General features: G+C 38.3%; 1 protein-coding gene across 1 annotated transcript in view; it reads right to left on the bottom strand.

Moving 5' to 3' along the window:
- Positions 1-16,782, bottom strand: part of foxk1 (forkhead box K1) — a 46,509-nt gene that overhangs the window by 26,294 nt on the left and 3,433 nt on the right. The window lies entirely within an intron of this gene.

Raw genomic sequence — 16,782 nt, 5'->3', positions numbered from 1 at the left:
GTTAAAATGTTAAATGTAAATTTTGCATTAACGATGTAGGAAAAATGATTTAATAAAGCTCTTGACTGACACTGAAATCTACTGTAATGTTATATAGGATTCTGTTTGCTACATAAACAAAACATACTGACAAGCTACATTAGAATAGCTTTTGATTCTGAAACAGACTTGCTTTAATAATTCTTTGAAAGCTATATAAACTCTGCAAGAAAGAAGTTGTCACTAGTGTTAAGCATGCCTTGTACAAAAAGCCCTACTTCATGGTTCTAATGAGAAAGTATTAGCAAAGTCCAGAACATATAAGTCTGCTGTTACTCCTGACCTTAGTCAGATATAAATATTTGAAACACAAAGTCTTATAATGCCTCTTCTCACATAGAGACCACATTTTGCATGATAAACCAAGATAAGTAAAGTTACCAACGGTGAAAAAAATCTGAAGTCCACAAAAACTTAATCTGCGTGACAAACTAATGTGCTTGTTAATTAGAATATCAAGACAGCAAAGCAGAGCTGCAAAGCTATCCATGCTGAAAGACTACCACGTAATGCTAGTGAAACAGGAAAACACAGGAAAAACCACAGGAAAAGCAACTGAACAGAAAGACAAACCAGGGAATCCGAATTAGCTTAATATAGATATACAGAAGTATTACTTCAAAAACATAGTCAATGACCAGCTCAGATTAGTTTACCTGCAGATCAAAAAATCTAAAAAAAAATCAATCTGAGTTCAAGAAGGAAAGCAAAACTTTCTAAGGAAAAATCCCTTCAGGTTTTTTTTTGTTTGCACAGCCTATCAGAGACAAATGATGACAACTCTTTAGGTGGTTAATGCTTCTCCTCTGGGAATATTGGTGCAGTGGAAGAAATATTTACACAAGGCCCACAAAGGAAAGCCACATTCAGTGCTGCAGTGTACACAGTACAGTTGTTTTGGAAGTCAAGCTTGCGCCCATCCAGAGATTTTGCTCTTTTTCATCTGTTGCTTTGTGCCGCCTTTCTACTCAAATAATCACCTTTACTACAGCAATTGTAAGAAGGACCCTACACTGTACTACCCGCCTATTTATTACTGTTATTTCTCCACTGCAGGCTAATGAAAGCAGCAAAGCCCTCAAACATAAGGTTTTACACTTCCTTTGGCATTGCCCTATTACACATCTCCCAGAAAATCAGAGGAGCTGGGAAAACAAATACAGTGGCAAAAGAATTGGTTTTCAGGAGCATATTAGCAGAAGAATGTAATAATTATTAGGAGATTACAGAGATTGTACCAATACTCTGTTGGTTGTGTAGGCTTCTTTGCTGTAGTTATTGGGCAAGACATAAAAAGGTAAGGATATGCTTGTTTCTTTTTATTGCACTATGATGATGGCTTTGTCACAGGCTGACTTTTCGTACAGAACACGGCGAGAGGAGTAATGTAGTTTAGATTACCTTTCACATCAATAGCACAGCATGTATTGTTCAGTACAATTTCTTTGTATGCTATGTTGTACTCTTAACTAAAAATACAACCAGGAAAACTGGGGGATAACTGTGCTTCTAAAGAAAAAAATGGGACTCCTAGTGGTTCGAATTCAGCAAAGACATATTCTGTTTTCACTATGTAAAAAAAACATTTGCAACTTTTTCCATATACAAGTAAAAGCTGGCTACGTGAAACAAAAACCTTCATACAAACCGTTAACAGTGCAGTACTAATTCTTGTCATGTCAAGTCATAAATGCCCCATTACGGCAATATTGTTTTCCCTTTATTATACTTAACAATACAAGGAATGCAGAATTAGCAGAACGTCTAACAAAGCTGTATACCAAACCAATATTTATTAATATTAGATTTTGGTGTCATAAATGTATCCCAGCATTAACTCACGCCTCATCATGAAAGGTCACTGCTGTTGGATGCCTGTGGCAAGCAGACTAAATAACAGAAGAACTTGTTTCCTTGGTAGCCTCTTAGCCTAAACCTCTACACATTCTTTCAATATAAGAATGTGAGACATATTCTACAATATACACAATGTGAGACTGCACTGGTGCAGAAGAAATAATCAAGATATGATCAAAAGAGGAACACATCATTTCTATTTAATTTCCATTAAAAGTAAAATATTTTTCAAAGAGCACACAAAAACACCGGCACCCTGCAGTCTTTCCATAAACACTTTAATATAGGTCTCAGTTTCTGAATGTGAGAGTGATGAACCCTTTAAATTCTTTCCAAAGAGTTTTTTTTTCACGATTCTGTTTTCACTGTTTTAATCAACAGATATCACTTCATATGGAAAGTACTGTAATAAACAGCTAATTCTGACCCTGTCAAAGTTTTCAAAGCACATGGTTTTTCAAGATCAATTTTTCAAGATGTTTTCTGAGATCATTCAATAGACAACAGGATTTTACTTAGTGTAGGATTTAAGCCAAAAAAATGCTCAATTTTCATACATAGAAAATAATAAAAAGTATTAAGACAGATCAGAAAACAAACAAGCTTCAGCTTTATTATAAGCATCGTCAGAAGCAAGATTATAATCTAGTGTTCAATAAGCAAGTAAATACAAGGATGCCCGGCAAATCAACAGAAGATGCCTTTTCAATTTACACAGGATTATTAGATATAGAAACCATTAGATACTTGAAAACTGAAGACGTTTTTCAAAAAGCAAAAACACTCTCCCTATGCTTTCAAGTGTTTAACAGGTTTTTATCCCTTTTTATGGGAGGGGCAATAGGTTCTTCTACTTCTGAAGAGGCACAGCACATCTGCATGAGCCAAGCTGCAAGAGAATCACATGACAAACATGATCGTAAACATTTGTACTCTCCAAGATAATGGAGTCAGTTTAAACGCAGTGGTATAAACACTGCATTATAAACAATCAACATGTATGTCGATTGGTCCTGTACAATGTTCTTTAACAAAGAGCTACAATTGTTCTGACCAATTAGTTGCACATTCCAATAAGTGCTGTTATATTTAGCAGTTCCTATGGTAGCATCTCTAAGGCAACCATTTAACCATGACTACACAACAAACCAACAGACAAGAGTTTTCAGAAAAGGCCTCAGTTTACTACTCTTGAAAACTGAAGACAAAAACAAAACGTTGACTGTAAAAAGAAAGATCAAAACGGAATAGCCTCCTAGACTGGGCCATCAAAATAAAACTGAATTGAATAATTATCTCAGTCTTAATCACAGGCCGAGATCAGAGTACCTTTTCTTGTTGGCAGAGCTTATTCTAGCTTTCCCTTAACTTTCTAGAGGACAAAATGGTATAAGAGTTATTAAAATTTAGCCTACACCAATACATAGCTTCAGTGCATATTAAAGCCTGAAATTTCACTGAAGATCCAGCATCTAATGCATTTGATAAATAAGCAATCCATTCTAAATTCCTAAAAGGAAAAGTAAGATCCTGTAGCATTTAATTAATGAACATGTAAGATCTACAGGTTTTGATTATCTGATTTAGACACTGGTGCCTGTGAGAAGTAGATCTGCACTCGATATGGAAGTGCCTTTTGAAGAACTGCCTCAAAAAAACATCACAGCTATAATGAAGTGAAGAAACATGCAGCAATACATGATCACATTTTGGAAAACTGCTTGAGAGGATGAAGAAAACAGAAAACATGAAACTATAAGTGGTAAATGGCATGCATCCAATTATACTCTGCAAATCTGTGAATCCTGCAGAAAGCTTTACATGACACCTGAAAGCAATAACAGTAGAATTGTACTTCTTTCCGGTCCTCCACTTTCATAAATATGATGAAAAATTTGCAACAGCACCACACAACCAACACAATGGAATTAACTTTTTAATGATGCATTGTAGATCCATTATTTTAGCAAACTAGTATAAGAGAAGTCCAATGGTCATACATAAAGGAATCAACCTGAAATGTTTCACTGATCGAGTGCATTTTTTCAAAATGGAAGTAGTAAAATAGATAATTGTTATCTATGTGTCCTCTGTACCCCCTGAGGGAAGAGAGCAGAGAATTAACAGAGGCTGATCATTAGACATCTTTTCATGTCTCTTTCAATTAGTCCATAATAATCCACTCAACTAATCATCCAATAAAGATTCAAACAGTAGTATATTTAATAATATGAGGACTGTGCAATGTTGCAAAGGCATTCAATAAATCAATAAATCTGTGGTCATGCTTTGCCAGAACTACGGTGATGTTTAGGAGAATTTTCGCATACAACACTTGTTGGCAGTTGCCATTCACTTAGTATCTGCAAAGAATATAATTTCATATAGAATTTTGCAAAGCTTTTGTAAAAGGTACACCCCTTTGGGGTAATTTAAAAAAATGGTACATCTTTAACTACCGTAAGTAAACTCTTTCTGCGTTACATTACACCACAGTAATTTGACTTGAAGCACAACAGAAATGTAAATGTGTATTACTTAAAACAAGCAAATACATAAACAAATGCATAATGTATTTTATTATGATTTTGTTTACAAAACCAAGTTCCATAAAAATGTGATGGATCATCCTTTTGATGATGGTGGTCGATTGAGTTTGGAGCTGGATATATTTTACAGCTTAGAATTAAAGTAAAAATGTCAGCCTAGAAAAACGACATAACTGAGCACAGCTTCATGTATGCCTAGTGTAACAGTTCTTACAGAGGTTCTCTCTGTTTGGTGGTCTAGTGCCAATTGATCTCTTTGACTTTTAGATTCTTGGTTAACTTGTTTCTGTTCTCAGTTCTAAGGTACAAATATATCCAACTTCAAAGGCACCTTTTCCCAACAACCTCCACATAAAAAAAAAACTTTAATCAGCCTCTCCTCAACTTGCATACTCTTAGTTTTGGCTAAACAGCTCATGAAATGAAAGGGTATCTGACACTCCCATAATGTGCTTCTTTTGCTTTTTCCAAGGTTGAACTGGTTATATTTTAGTCAACACAACTGAATACAGGTACTTCTGAAATGCCGAAATTGGAAAAGAATTGAATCTAATTAAAAATGGTTTAAACTTAAAAGCATGCAGTTAAAAATATACCCATCAAAGGAAAAAAGTCTGTAAGATCTCCTCTACAGCAAGCAAAGTGATACAATGATATAATAATAATGATAATGTTGCTTTCTTAGCCCTATACAATTTCTTGCATTAGGAATTCGTCTTTTCGCATACCCCAGCTTGATCTCCATGAGACACAGACACACAGACAGGGAGAGAAGCTTGGGGTCAGAGCGCAGGGTCAGCCATTGTACAGTGCCCCTGGAGCAGTTAGGGTTAAGGGCCTTACTCAGAGGCCCAGTAGGATTCCTCTGCTGGCTGCGGGATTTGAACCGGCAACCTTCCAGTCACAGGCACAGAACCTTAGCCACAGAGCCACCACTCCACCCCAGTAAGGAAGAGCCCAGGATTAACTTCTCCTCTGGACTGTGGCAGAGCTCCCAGTGGTGCAATTGGACACCCCCACCCTTGGGTCCTCCGCGCACGGCTCGGTCTCCCCAGAGCTCAATGCCCTCCCCAAGGACAAGGGTTGGGCTAGATCCATATCCTTCAATAGGACTTAGGACTAAGGTAGTATCAAGCTATATAGATGTGACAAAGCACAGAATACTTACATGTGATAAAATTGGTCTTGGATGGTTTTACTGTGACTCTTCAATGGAAAAGTGTCCATTAAAAGTTGCTGCTGACAAAGGAACCAAGTTAATCACAATTTTGTAAGACCTTGTAAGACCATTCCACATTGCTATTACTATTACTGTCTGCCTTGTTACTAGCCTGCTGCAATATATCACCTTATTCATCTGATCGTTGATTTTAACTCGACGGTTTGTTGTACATGGGAAATGATTTCCACTGATAACCATTTTGTTTGTTTTACGGTATTCTAAATAGTGGAAATAAAAACAGACCCAATCATGTCTGCATACATAGCCCATACTAAACATCATAAAAAAAATGCAGAGACACCTATAAGGTACTGAGCCACTGTTTAGCTATAGCAGGTGCTCAAATTCTGATTCCTTATCTTTTCCCGGTGCTTCCCGTACTCAGGATGACCATGAAAATATACTATGCATATAACCACAGTTATGAAGAAAATAATCTTTTTGTGTCTGGTGCACTGTCACGGCAGCTGAATTCATTATGCTGATCAACAAGATTGATCAACAGGGGGTCTACTGTGAAAGTCACAGGCTTGTAGCATGTGGCCATGGTTGAAAGCAATATAAGCTGTACATCTATGCAGGCTACGCACTAGTTTTCAGAAGTGGTCTTGTGGGATTCTGTCCCATTTCTTGGCCTGGACAAATCTGTTCACTGATCTCTGATACGCTACATGTCTCACCTTATCCCAGATCACCTCACAAATTTGCAGTGGTTCTCAAGCCTGGAAAGCAAGCCATATGAATATCGTCATATCAGGATAACCTTGCAGGAAAGGCAGCAAGTGAGGTCTAAGGACTGGATCAATGCAATGCTGTGTTTTTCTTCCTTGATTTTCATCAGGTTTGACACTGAACACATTAATCCACCTCATCACCTGTGCCCGATCAACTTTCTCACTAATGAGAAGATTTAGGGTTTATGTAATAGTTAAAAGTCATATCAGTGTCTCATGGTCAATCAATTAATGAAAATGACACCAAAAACATTTAATGAATATCCAAAATTGAGATTTTTCTTAAACCATTTATGCAAAAAAGAGTGATGAATTCCCTTTTAATGTATTGTATAAGAATGATAAAATGTCATTCATAATTATATTATGTTGAAACCAGTGTCAGATGTTTTACACAATGCAATTTATCCTTACACTGCATATTCCTTACGTACTATATTTTGCCTCATTATGTTGAGAAAAATAGGAAGTGGAGGCAGAAGAAAAAAAATCGCACCATTACTTGAACCGTTGAATCTGGTGCAGACGCTTTATGCTTTTATGATATTACACTGAAGTTCACAGGTCCATTCATCCACAACATCAAGGGCACCTGATAATACAGTAGCTGGAATGCACCTGTCAATAAGATCACTATATAAAATTAACACAGCATTACACCAGCCATTATTTTAAGTTGGTTGAAAGCACCGTCTTACTTGTAAATTCACACTACAAACTATAACAAAATTGTACATTTAAATCTTAAGGCATACATGTGGTGCTGTAAAGCGCTTGTTTTGTCTTAAACTACAAAGTGTACCGTGTTAAAGTAATGCATTGTATACGATTAAGGAATACATTTATTTTGCAACATTAATTTTACAACATTAACAAGAATTATCTGTCCTACTCCATGAGCACTCATGATACTGATAACTAATTATCACTGTTGCCTGATTTTCCCAAGCAGAATACTACATAATCTCTTAGCATGGGCTGTGTATCACTGCAGACATCTGCATTAGACTTTCCCTACTATTAAAACCCGCAATTACAATTCTTCAGTGTTAAAATGTAACAAGTCAATGAGTGCTCAACACCCATTCCCTGTGCAACCCCCATTCACAATTAGACTTCAGATCTTAGGTTAGGAAACAAATTAGTTACAAAGTGTGCTGGTCTAATGGTTTGATGTGGTCACCCACAAAGACAAGAATCAAAAACTTGCCACTAACAAAGTAAGATAGTTACACATGAGAAAATCACCTGATTTACTTTAATTAGAGCCTGTCTGTCTAGAAACCACTACAGGTTTGGAGTACAACACAGCCTGAATACAACCATTTTCCAGAGGCAGTAATCACTGAGCAAGGAAAGAGGTTTTCTAAAGTAAATGCTCTGCCAATCGACCTCTAAAACTAGGCTAAATCTAAAAATCACAGCTCAGAGTAATTTTCAGTCATTACTTCTAAATGATTAATAACTGTTTAATGCAGCTTTGAAGCAGAATCCAGCAAAGCATGTGCATTATACATCTTTTTTTATTCTGACTCCAATTACAGAATCACTGCCCACATAGTGCACCGTGAATATGAACTGGCACACCTTGGCTGCTGCTTCTTGTTGCTCTTCATCAATACCTCATTTTCTTCACTAATGTCTCCCTTTTGTTTGCTGGTTTTTATTATTTGTTCAGTTGAAAGTACAATTTCTCTCTCAGTAGTTTTCGATGTGGCCTCCCGCAAGCTCTCTGGAGTGGTTCACGTGCACGGCTGGGCCTTTTCTTTGCCTTTTTCCAATCCCTTCTTGCCACTGCCCATCTGACTGCTTGATTTGACAATCTGACAGCCCCGGGAAGCCGAGACTGCAGCCTGCCTCAGCCCTGCATGCTGTCGGACCTTGTCTGCCCATTTGGTTTACTGCGTGCCTCACTGCTTTTGTGCCTTTTTCCGTGGTTCACTGTTTTCGATGACTGGACCTATGTTAACTCGGATTGTCATTCTTGGATTTTTTTCCCCTTGCAGCTACTGTTTGCTGGCTTACATCGCTGTTTGCCTTTCCACTTTTGTGCTGTAAAATACAGCCTCCTGGCCTGGATCTGACTGATACAGACTTTGTTAAAGTGTTTTGCACTGGAAAAGCATTGCCTGATGACTCTGGAGAACACTATGGTTGCCTTGGTCTAGCTGTAAAATTTTCAAACCATCTGACAACCAGGGTAATTTTTAATTAGCTTTTCAATTCTTCTTTTTAAACCCAACATAGTTTTATCTGACAATTTTTTATCACAGCTAAAAAACCCATTGGAATAAACTCAGAATAAACTAATGGAGCATGTTTTTGAAAAAAAAAACTCTTACAATGAATGCAAGATCCACATTTTATTTTTGCTGGAAAGTTATATAAAACCACTTCCATTTCCCAGCTAAGCCACGTTTCAATAGTGCTACACTACATGGACAACAGGAACACACAAAAGCTAATGGGTAATGTTCCCTCTTATTTTATGGTGCTTATGCAGTCTTCCTAGTAGTGTGATCAGCATATATAAACCAGAGCACCCATTGAGCAGAAGCCATACATAAATATTTTTGCAGTGTACTGATTAAGTTATGTGTAGTTCTCTATTCTTTTACAGTTAGATATGATCAAATAAACAGTATAAACGTTAAAATTATTTTAAATAGGTGTATACAGGAGTCTATAGTATACTTAGTTGATTTCATCTGGACAATATGCACCATGCAAGTTCAAGCTCAATGGTAGGAGCTTTGAACCTGTTTGCTCAGCTCGGAGGCTTGGGGGGAGTTTCCATGGAGACACCTTCACATGCGATGTATTTAATTCCACAAGGCCAAATAAGAAGGGTTGCCAAATTAATACATTATTTAAAAACACAAAAATGAAAAACAGGAAGTTATGCCCTTATTTAACAATTGAAGTCAGCCGAGAATCTGGAGCAGTGGAAAATAAAAATAAAAGCAAATATTAGCTTTCACTATTTTCAGAATCTTACCAGCTGCATCCCTGGTTTCATTATTCTTTACAGAGAGCTTAGTGGGTTTATATAAGTCTGAAAATATTGTTTTTACTTGATTTTGCTACACAACCTTGAGGGGAGGGGAGGGGCCTCATTTGGTCGTTATTAGCTAACTGAAAACAAACTTTGTGACTGGAGACAAAAGAGGGAAAACTAAAGAGAAAAAACAAGGCAATTTTTAATACCTGTATGACTCTCTAACTCCACTGTTTTAGATGTTAAGATGACTTATATTATATACTTATATTACAACTATAACTTGCAAAGCTGTTAACAGACCTAAATTAAAGATATTTTAGAATTATCAGGTATCAAAATCAAGAACATAGTTCTTTTTACCTTTTGCAACTCTTGCTTGTTTAATGTCACCTGAAATTAAGAAACAGGCCTGGATCTTTCAATCTACTCTCTCCCTCTTACATGAAGCAATTATTAATGCAATGTAATTGATGTAATGAGCTTGATATGATGTTGTACAAGCAAATCAAAACACCCTCCTTCAACATTAATGAGGTCATTCCTGTTTATTGAACCAATAATGGTTTTAGTCTACTACCTTTTTACCAAACTATGAACAAGGGGTAGATGGAGGCATTCAGAAGTTGTCAGGGACTCTAAAGTTTGAACAAAACATATTTCACTTAGCTTTTTTCCACTGAATCACATCCAAAATGCCTGGAGCTAAGCCTTAAACTTGGTATTCTGTAGATGTGAAACACTCAAGCGTAGCAGCTGCCACTAAACACAGGTTTAAGAAAACCCTCAAGTGACACAAATAATGAGCAGTGGTGATGCGTTTGGGCCCAGCCAGGGTATCAGTCATACCAGTTCCTACTACCTGGAAAAAATATATTTTATTTATTCATTTATCTCTGGTACAAGTTTTCTAAAATTTGCAGTACACTTCATGTCTGACAGCACTACACTGTTGTGGTACACCAGTTAAGAAACACTGACCTAGAACATAATTAGGACTGTCAATGCAATCCAACAGTGGTTTTATTACAATTTTCAAGCAATATATTTGTTTGGTGAATCAAATAAGCCTATTTCCCTGATCTGTGCAGTATTAGATCAAAACTTACAGCCTATTCCAAGATCATTTATATGGGAAGGAAATACTCTACTAACAGTGCGGTAGTTTTTGATTTCACATCTCAACACTGCTGCATCTGCCACTGACTTTCACATCTCGACACTGATGTTTTTTTTGCAAGCATGACCGAGAGTCCCTTCTTCCACGCAATATCACCATATGAAAATGTGATTTATGTAGCTATTTCAAGAACTGTTTCTGTATGATCATGTTAATGTACTCCACAAATAGCTCTTGATGAGCTGGCTCTCTTTAATAGTTGCAAACTTTGCTATATGAATGTCCTGTATGCAAAACATGGACGCATTCCTCTTTATTGCAAGGAAAATATTATTGATTAGAGATTTCACCAAATGACCCTATATACCATATTGGCCTGGTATTTTTGTGCTCTCGGTGCTCTACCCTCACCTCATGATTTTCTGGTATTTTACAGTAAAGTTCATCCTATTTGTGCACTGTTTTGCCAACTAACAAAATGCAGCTCTCCGGCAGGGGGTAGAGTGCATTACAGAAACAAGGGGCTGTCCTGCAATATCATAAGTTTTGACCTTTTTTTACACACTTTCTCAAACACACCTCTGAACTGCATGGTGGGCAGGAGAATAGTCAACAATAAACATTATCTTTTGTTTGATCTCAAGATTTGAGTCTGCAATGGTACTGATCATGGCTATCTGCTCCTTTTCAACCCAAAAATGATACAATTGCAAGAAAAAAATTGTGAACCCTTTGGAATTACCTAGATTTCTGCATTAATTACTCATAAAAATGTGTCCTGATCTTCAACTAAGTCACAATAATAGACAAACACAGTCTGCTTAAACTAATAACACACAAACAATTGTACTTCTTAAGTACTGAACACATTGTTTAAACATTCATAGTCTAGGTTGGAAAAAGTATGTGAACCTCTAGGCTAATATCTTCTCCAAAAGCTCATTGGACCCAGGTGTTCCAATCAATGAGATGAGATGAGATTGGAGGTGCCCTGCCCTATAAAAAAGGCACACAAAGGGTGGTTACTGAGAGAGTCTGCTCTTCTCAAGAAAGAGCGGTTCATGTGAACAATGCTCTGATCAGAAGAAATATCAGAGGACCTAAGAGGAACTGTAGAGATGTATAAAGCTAGAAAAGGCTACAAAAGCATTTCTAAAGGCCTTGGTGTTCATCAATCCACTAAGACAAATTGTCTACAAATTTAGGAAATTTAATACTGTTGCTACTCTCCCTAGGAGCAGGTGTCCTGCAAAGATCACGGTAAGAGTGCAGTGTGCAATGCCGAAGGAGGTGAAAAAGAACCCTAGGGTAACAGCAAAGGACCTGCAGAAATCTCTTGAACTTCCCAAAGTCCCCGTTCATGTATCCACTATAAGAAAAACAAGAATGGTGTTAATGGAAAGACACCACAGAGGAAACCACTGCTCTCCAAAAAAAAACACTGCTGCACATCTCAAATTTGCAAAAGACCACCTGGATGTTCCACAACACTTCTGGGACAATGTTCTGTGGACATATGAGACTAAACGTTGAACTCTTTGGCAGAAACATGCAACGCTATGTTTGGAGGAAAAAAGCACTGCACACCAGCACCAAAACCTCATCCCAACCGTGATGCAGGGTGGAGAGAGCATCATGGTTTGAGGCTGCTTTGCTGCCTCAGGGCCTGGACAGCTTGCTATCATAGAGGGAACAATGAATTCAAAATTGTATGAAGAAATGTTACAGGAGAATGTCAGGGTAGCGGTCCGTTACCTGAAGCTTAATGGAACTTGGGTGATGCAACAAGAGAATGACCTGAAATACAGGAGTAAATCAACAACAGAATGGCTTAAACAGAAGAAAATCCATGTTCTGGAATGGCCCAGTCAGTGTCCAGGCCTCAACCAAATTGAGATGTTGTGGCATGACCCGAAGAGACCTGTTCACACAAGGAATCCCAGAAACATCAATGAACTGAAACAGTTTTGTAAGGAGGAATGGTCTAAAATTCCTCCTAACCATTGTGCAAGTCTCATCAGTAGCTACAGGAAACGTTTGGTGGAGATAATTGCTGCTAAAGGAGGTTCTACCACCCACTACTTTTTTCATTTTCATTTTTCCTCATTTTAAAATTGCTGATGTGGTTTATGTGACCGAGTAACAAATATATTGGCTGTAAGAAGACCTTGGACTCTTTTCCAAATGGAAAAAGCTGCCTTCTCTGCTCTTTACTGTTTTGTTACTCACTTCATTAAACAGTCTCCAAAATCAGGTCTTGTTCCTGTAGATTACAGTTCCTGTAGATCCAATTGCTATATTTTTTTGCACTAAAATAATAGTTTTCTCACAAATTCCTGGAATTGGCAGTGGCAGCTCAATTACATTCTAATCTTGCTCTAAAAGAGCTCTTAGAACCTTTCAGTTGGGATTTAAACAGAGATACAGCACTGACACAATACTCGTTAAGATACTGTAGTAAACAGCTTACTGATGTATGGTCAATTATTATTCTTTTCCTTTGGGACTTCAGTTCAGCTCTTGAGATCTCCTCCTGCTGCTCGATCTCATGGAAAATTAACCAGAGATCCAAAGCACTTTTCTTTTTTGCTTTGCTCCTAATTTGGCTACCAGTAGCCAATTCATAAGCCTAAAAATACAATGTTACCTCACTTACTCCACATGTTACACAGGTTTCTGGGACAGGGTGCTAGGACATTTATATGCTGCCTCTTGGTCCGATTATGTGCCATCGCGGACATGGGTTTTGCTGCCGTGCTCTCAACAGCTGTAGCACTCAGGGCTGTAGAGTTCTTTAGGTTGGTGCCATAGATGGACTTGTCCATTTTGAAAACATGGTGAAGGATGATTCGTCTCATCATGTTTCTCCACTGCTCAGTAGTTCACTGCCTGCACTCCCTGCAAAGGTATACTGCCAGGTGTGATAAGCAGTTTGTACACTGCAACCAGACTATAGTATCCCTCTGGACTGTTTTTTATTAAGCTGGGTGCTTTTACACCAGGTTGAAATTTTCAGTCAGCAGATTATTGTCTGTTTGGCATAGCACTTTGAAATACAGTAAACCCCACCACCAATGCAATTTCCCCCAGCATGGTTGTGCCACAAAGTGGTAAAAACAATACAATCAAAAATTCACTGAAGACACACGTTTTACTATAACGCAGTTTTTCGTCACTTTTAGACACCATTACTTGTCTTGGGTCACTGAAGCTCCTGGCAAACAAGCCCCAAAAATCAACCCTCTTTTATAGTAACAAAGTGAAGTCTCCTCTTGCAACCATGTTAGCATGTTTTCAATACAGAAAAGCAGCCATATCACTCTGCAACTCACAACTGGCAACCCACTGAAGTTCAGCAGGTGTGAGCCTGGTCAGTACCTGGATGGGAGACCTCCTGGGAAAAACTAAGGTTGCTGCTGGAAGAGGTGTTAGAGGGGCCAGTGTTCACCCTGTGGTCTGTGTGGGTTCAAATGCCCCAGAATAGTAACGGGAACACTACACTGTAAAAAGCCTCTGTCCTTTGAATGAGATGTAAAACCAAGGCTCTGGCTTTCTGTGGTCATTAAAATCCCAGGGTGTTTGTTGAAAAGAGTTACCCCGACATCCTGGCCAAATTTCCCATTGGCCCTTACCAATCATGGTCTCCTAATTATCCCATCTATTAACTGGCTTCATCACTCTGTTCTCCTCCCCACTGATAGATGATGTGTGGTGAGCGTTCTGGTGCACTATAGCTGCTGTCGCATCATCCAGGTGATGATGCACATTGGTGGTGGTGGAGGGGAGTCCCCATTACCTGTAAACCACTTTTAATGGAGTGTCCAGAAAACCACTGTATAAGTGTAAGCAATTATTATTATTATAAGGTTTGTCAAGCATTATTATTTAAGTATTTAAGTATTAGTGCTTGATGTCCCTCAGTTACCCAAGTGTTTCCATTTTGTTGTCCACTACCTCTGCTTTGTTGTTCTCTATTAATTACAGTCTCCCTGTGACATGCAGAGAAATTACAGATTTTCCTGCTCATGAACATGACACTGAGTGGTTTAGCTCTACCTTACATAAGGTCTTACTGCAGGTGCTAAGAAAGCTAAACCAAAAAAATAAAACTAAGGCTTGAATCAACATATCTTATTCTACAAATAAGACAACTGGTGACAGTCTTCTTGGGGGCAGCAGATCATCTACTAAACTCAAACTTTGGACATTATTAAACCTCACTTAAAGGCCACACTTTATAGTCTTATTTTATCAATTGGCCATGTTTTCTCTTCTTTTGTTGTGTTATTATGTCTCCTACTGTACAGCACTTTGAGCTTCCTGAAAAGAGCTTACAGGTAAAACTATTTTAATAGATTTGTAGTGAAAGTTCATGAGAAATGACAACAACCAAGTTCAATCTGACTCAGCTGTCAGTAATTAGCAATCACTGCTAATGTTATTGCCTCTCCAAAACACTATAAATACTTTACATGATACCCTTCTTTTCCTCACATAGATACCTTTGCATCTAACCTCCAGCCCATGTCACCTTGCAGCTGCCCCTTGGTCACTCCTCACTCTGCATGGGGGTCCCAGTATTCTCAACCTATGGCCAGGAACTTAGCCCTTAGCCATGCAGTTAAGCCAAATTTTGACTAAACAATAATCCTTTCAGTACACTTAATTCTTGGGTATTGTTATTTCAAGTGAATTATATTCCAGGCTCCCAAGGCACCAGAGCAATTCAACCAGTAACAGTGCTCATCGGAGCACAGGTTGAGCAAGGTGCTCTTGAATGTGGGTTCGAGTCTGGGTGATGTCACTAGTGACTGTAATCAGGACTCCCCAATGGTAAAACGCCCAACTGGCTGAGTGCTGTTGATGTCTTGGCTCATTTGGCCACAGGCCTCCAGGATATTTGCAATCATGGGGTGCTGTCAGTAAGGGGCGTGCCTCTCCTCCAATCTGTACTGAGTCTCCTGGACAAATCAATATAGCCTGCAACTATGTTATAAAATGATCCGCTCGATCATGGTGGGCACGACAGAAGAGTCCGCAGACATTTCCACATTCTTCCCTAAGCAAGGTCAAATGGTTCATGGTCATTCATGAACTTAGAGGTGAAAAACCCAAGTGGTTATTTCAAATCATAATTTGAGAAAAATCGGGCAATTCTAAATTTCTTTAGTTCCCTAAAACTGAATTAAGAGTAATGCAGTTACTTTTCATTTCTGTAGCTCCATCAGATCTATCTTTCATGAAGAGCATTCCTTCCATTTTTATGATTTTATCTTTTTCTTATCTTTAATTTCTAACCTGACCTGAATGCCCAGAGAGTATTTTTGGCATCAAGAGTAAACAATACAACTGAAGGAAATGATAACATAAGTTAGCTGGAAGCAGTGACATCAACAAAGATTTTAGATCCTCAACTTCTTGTTAACAGTAAAAACAAAATCAACCAATAAACATTGTGGCAGTCTGGATTTTGTAACATCTTTGGCTTTTAGAAGAACACGAAGTAAAGACAGTTGTCCCTTCTGCAAATAAATAATTGAATTGCTACAGTAGCACTCCCAGGCATAACAACATGAATGTTAGTTTACAAAATGGACATCAGGAATACATTTAATTCTAAAAGATGAACCAATAATTCAGTCATCCTAAAAACTTTCTTGTTGTTTCAAATTCTGCTAAAGGTCAATGTAATAATCATCAATTTCCCTTTGGGATCAATAAAGTCTTATCTATCTATCTAATAAGGCCAATCTGGTCGTGCGGGGGTGGCTAGCATTGCTCTCTCACAACACTGGTGTCTTGTGTGCTAGGTTTAATTCCAGACCTGGGGTGCTATTTGCGTGGAGTTCGTATGTTATCCCTGTGTTTGCATGGGTTTCCTCCCACTGTCCAATGGCATACTGGTAGGTTTATTCACCTCTGGCCCTGGTGTGAGTGTGTATGGCGTCCTGTCCAGGATGCACCCTGCCTTGTGCCTGTTGCTTGCCAGCTTAGGTTCCAGCTTCCCTTCAAACCTGTACTCGATAAAGCGGTTAGAAAATAGGGGTGGGTGGGAAAGTCTACAATCAGATGTTCAAGGAGGTGGGGGATTCTATTCGGGCACAGTTTGAGAAATTACATTCTGTTATCATCTCCAGAAAACACAGTATCCGTTAAACAAATGAAGAGCTGTCTGGTGATGAATTAAAAGTAAACACACAAGGCTACTAAGTGGCTTGATATGTAAAGCACAAGCTGACCTCCAGGACAGAGCAGCGGACTTC

This window comes from Lepisosteus oculatus, chromosome 19 (genome assembly GCF_040954835.1).
Source record: "Lepisosteus oculatus isolate fLepOcu1 chromosome 19, fLepOcu1.hap2, whole genome shotgun sequence".
Lineage (NCBI taxonomy): Eukaryota > Metazoa > Chordata > Actinopteri > Semionotiformes > Lepisosteidae > Lepisosteus > Lepisosteus oculatus.
This window is presented reverse-complemented; position numbering and strand designations above follow the sequence as displayed.